Source organism: Lynx canadensis, chromosome X (assembly GCF_007474595.2).
Source record: "Lynx canadensis isolate LIC74 chromosome X, mLynCan4.pri.v2, whole genome shotgun sequence".
NCBI classification, from domain to species: domain Eukaryota; kingdom Metazoa; phylum Chordata; class Mammalia; order Carnivora; family Felidae; genus Lynx; species Lynx canadensis.
In genome coordinates this window covers 43,710,788-43,715,540 of record NC_044321.2, presented here as the reverse complement: position 1 = coordinate 43,715,540, position 4,753 = coordinate 43,710,788, and positions in this window count along the sequence as shown.

Genomic DNA, 4,753 nt, shown 5'->3' with positions numbered 1-4,753 from the left:
CACTATATAATAATTACAGGGTCTATCCATCAGGAAGAGCTAACAATTATAAATGTCTATGCACTGAATATGGGAGCCCCCAAATATATAAAACAATTAATCACAAATATAAGCTACCTTATTGATAAGAATGTGGTAATTGCAGGGGACTTTAACACCCCACTTACAGAAATGGATAGATCATCTAGACACACAGTCAATAAAGATACAAGGGCCCTGAATGATACATTGGATAAGATGGACTTGACAGATATATTTAGAACTCTGCATCCCAAAGTGACAGAATATATTTTCTTCTTGAGTGCACATGGAACATTCTCAAAGTTAGATCACATATTGGGTCACAATACAGCCCTTCATAAGTTTACAAGAATTGAGATCATACCATGCATACTTTCAGACCACAATGCTATGAAGCTTGAAATCAACCACAGGAAAAAGTCTGGAAAACCTCCAAAAGCATGGAGGTTGAAGAACACCCTACTAAAGAATGAGTGGGTCAACCAGGCAATTAGAGAAGAAATTAAAAAATATATGGAAACAAACAAAAATGAAAAGACAACAATCCAAACGCTTTGGGACGCAGCGAAGGCAGTCCTGAGAGGAAAATACATTGCAATCCAGGCCTATCTCAAGAAACAAGAAAAATCCCAAATACAAAATCTAACAGCACACCTAAAGGAAATAGAAGCAGAACAGCAAAGACACCCTAAACCCAGCAGAAGAAGAGAAATAATAAAGATCAGAGCAGAAATAAACAATAGAGAATCTAAAAAAAAACTGTAGAGCAGATCAATAAAGTCAAAAGTTGGTTTTTTGAAAAAATAATCAAAATTCATAAGCCTGTAGCCAAGCTTCTCAGAAAGAAAAGGGAGATGACCGAAATAGATAAAATCATGAATAAAAACGGACGTATTACAACCAATCCCTCCGAAATACAAGCAATTATCAGTGAAAACTGCGAAAAATTATATGCCAACAAACTGGACAACCAGGAAGAAATGGACAAATTCCTAAGCACCCACACACTTCCAAAACTTAATCAGGAGGAAACAGAAAGCTTGAACAGACCCATAACCAGCGAAGAAATTGAATCAGTTATCAAAAATCTCCCAACAAATAAGAGTCCAGGACCACATGGCTTCCCAGGGGAGTTCTAGCAGATATTTAAAGCAGAGATAATACCTATCCTTCTCAAGCTGTTCCAAAAAATAGAAAGGGAAGGAAAACCTCCAGACTCATTCTATGAAGCCAGTATTACTTTGATTCCTAAACCAGACAGAGACCCAGTAAAAAAAGATAGCGACAGGCCAATATCCCTGATGAATATGGATGCAAAAATTCTCAGTAAGATACTAGCAAATCGAATTCAACAGCATATAAAAAGAATGATTCACCATGATCAAGTGGGATTCATTCCTGGGCTGCAGCGCGGGTTCAACATTCACAAATCAATCAATGTGATACATCACATTAATAAAAGAAAATTTAAGAACCATATGATCCTGTCAATCGATGCAGAAATAGCATTTGACAAAATTCAGCATCCTTTCTTAATAAAAACCCTCAAGAAAGTCGGGATAGAACGAACATACTTAAACATCATAAAAGCCATTTATGAAAAGCCCACAGCTAATATCATCCTCAATGAGGAAAAACTGAGAGCTTTTTCCCTGAGATCAGGAACACGACAGGGATGTTCACTCTCACCACTGTTGTTTTACATAGTGTTGGACGTGCTAGCATCAGCAATCAGACATCAAAATCAAATCAAAGGCATCAAAATTGGCAAAGATTAAGTTAAGCTTTCACTTTTTGCAGATGACATGGTATTATACATGGAAAATCTGATAGACTCCACCAAAAGTCTGCTAGAACTGATACATGAATTCAGCAAAGTTGCAGGATACAAAACAATGTACAGAAATCAGTTGCATTCTTATACACTAGTAATGAAGCAACAGAAAGACAAATAAAGAAACTGACCCCATTCACAATTGCACCAAGAATCATAAAATACCTGGGAATAAATCTAACCAAAGATGTAAAAGATCTGTATGCTGAAAACTATAGAAAGCTTATGGAGGAAATTGAAGAAGATATAAAGAAATGGAAAAACATTCTGTGCTCATGGGTTGGAAGAATAAATATTGTCAAAATGTCAATACTACCCAAAGCTATCTACACATTCAATGCAATCCCAATCAAAATTGCACCAGCGTTCTTCTCAAAGCTAGAACAAGCAATCCTAAAATTCATATGGAACCACAAAAGGCCCCGAATAGCCAAAGTAATTTTGAAGAAGACCAAAGCAGGAGGCATCACAATCCCAGACTTTAGCCTCTACTACAAAGCTGTAATCCTCAAGACAGCATGGAATTGGCACAAAAACAGACACATAGACCAATGGAATAGAATAGAAACCCCAGAAATAGACCCACAAACATATGGCCAACTAATCTTTGACAAAGCAGAAAAGAACATCCAATGGAAAAAAGACAATCTCTTTAACAAATGGTGCTGGGAGAACTGGACAGCAACATGCAGAAGGTTGAAACTAGACCACTTTCTCGCACTGTTCACAAAAATAAACTCAAAATGGATAAAGGACCTGAATGTGAGACAGGAAACCATCAAAACCCTAGAGGAGAAAACAGGAAAAGACCTCTCTGACCTCAACCGTAGCAATTTCTTACTTGACACATCTCCAAAGGCAAGGGAATTAAAAGCAAAAATGAACTATTGGGACCTCATGAAGATAAAAAGCTTCTGCACAGCAAAGGAAACAACCAACAAAACTAAAAGGCAACCAACGGAATGGGAAAAGATATTTGCAAATGACATATCGGACAAAGGGCTAGTATCCAAAATCTATAAAGAGCTCACCAAACTCCACACCCGAAAAACAAATAACCCAGTGAAGAAATGGGCAGAAAACATGAATAAACACTTCTCTAAAGACGACATCCGGATGGCCAACAGACACATGAAAAGATGCTCAACATCGCTCCTCATCAGAGAAATACAAATCAAAACCACACTCAGATATCACCTCACGCCAGTCAGAGTGGCTAAAATGAACAAATCAGGAAACTATAGATGCTGGAGAGGATGTGGAGAAACAGGAACCCTCTTGCACTGTTGGTGGGAATGCAAACTGGTGTAGCTGCTCTGGAAAACAGTGTGGAGGTTCCTCAGAAAATTAACAATAGACCTACCCTATGACCCAGCAGTGGCACTGCTAGGAATTTACCCAAGGGATACAGGAGTACTGATGCATAGGGGCACTTGTACCCCAATGTTTATAGCAGCACTCTCAACAGTAGCCAAATTATGGAAAGAGCCTTAATGTCCATCAACTGATGAATGGATAAAGGAATTGTGGTTTTTATACACAATGGAGTACTACGTGGCAATGAGAAAGAATGAAATATGGCCCTTTGTAGCAACGTGGTTGGAACTGGAGAGTGTGATGCTAAGTGAAATAAGCCATACAGAGAAAGACAGATACCATATGTGTTCACTCTTATGTGGACCTGAGAAATTTATTAGGAACCCATGGGGGAGGGGATGGAAAAAAAAAGAGGTTAGAGTGGGAGAGAGCCAAAGCATAAGAGACTCTTAAAAACTGAGAACAGAAGAAATGGGCAGAAAACATGAATAGACACTTCTCTAAAGAAGACATCCAGATGGCCAACAGGCACATGAAAAGATGTTCAGCGTCGCTCCTTATCAGGGAAATACAAATCAAAACCACACTCAGGTATCACCTCACGCCAGTCAGAGTGGCCAAAATGAACAAATCAGGAGACTATAGATGCTGGAGAGGATGTGGAGAAACGGGAACCCTCTTGCACTGTTGGTGGGAATGCAAATTGGTGCAGCCGCTCTGGAAAGCAGTGTGGAGGTTCCTCAGAAAATTAAAAATAGACCTACCCTATGACCCAGCAATAGCACTGCTAGGAATTTATCCAAGGGATACAGGAGTACTGATGCATAGGGGCACTTGTACCCCAATGTTCATAGCAGCACTCTCAACAATAGCCAAATTATGGAAAGAGCCTAAATGTCCATCAACGGATGAATGGATAAAGAAATTGTGGTATATATACACAATGGAGTACTATGTGGCAATGAGAAAAAATGAAATATGGCCTTTTGTCGCAACGTGGATGGAACTGGAGAGTGTAATGCTAAGTGAAATAAGCCATACAGAGAAAGACAGATACCACATGGTTTCACTCTTATGTGGATCCTGAGAAACTTAACAGGAACCCATGGGGGAGGGGAAGGAAAAAAAAAAGAGTTTAGAGTGGGAGAGAGCCAAAGCATAAGAGACTGTTAAAAACTGAGAACAAACTGAGGGTTGATGGGGGGTGGGAGGGAGGGGAGGGTGGGTGATGGGTATTGAGGAGGGCACCTTTTGGGATGAGCACTGGGTGTTGTATGGAAACCAATTTGTCAATAAATTTCATATATATAAAAAAAAACTGAGAACAAACTTAGGGATGATGGGGGTGGGGGGAGGGGAGGGTGGGTGATGGGTATTGTGGAGGGTACCTTTTGGGATGAGCACTGGGTGTTGTATGGAAACCAATTTGACAATAAATTTCATATATTAAAAAAAAGAATTCAACTGATTTCTGTACTTTGATTTTGTATCCTGCGACTGTGCTGAATTCATGGTTCAGTTCTAGGAGACTTTTGGTGAAGTCTGTCGGGTTTTCCATGTAATATTATGTCATCTGAAAAA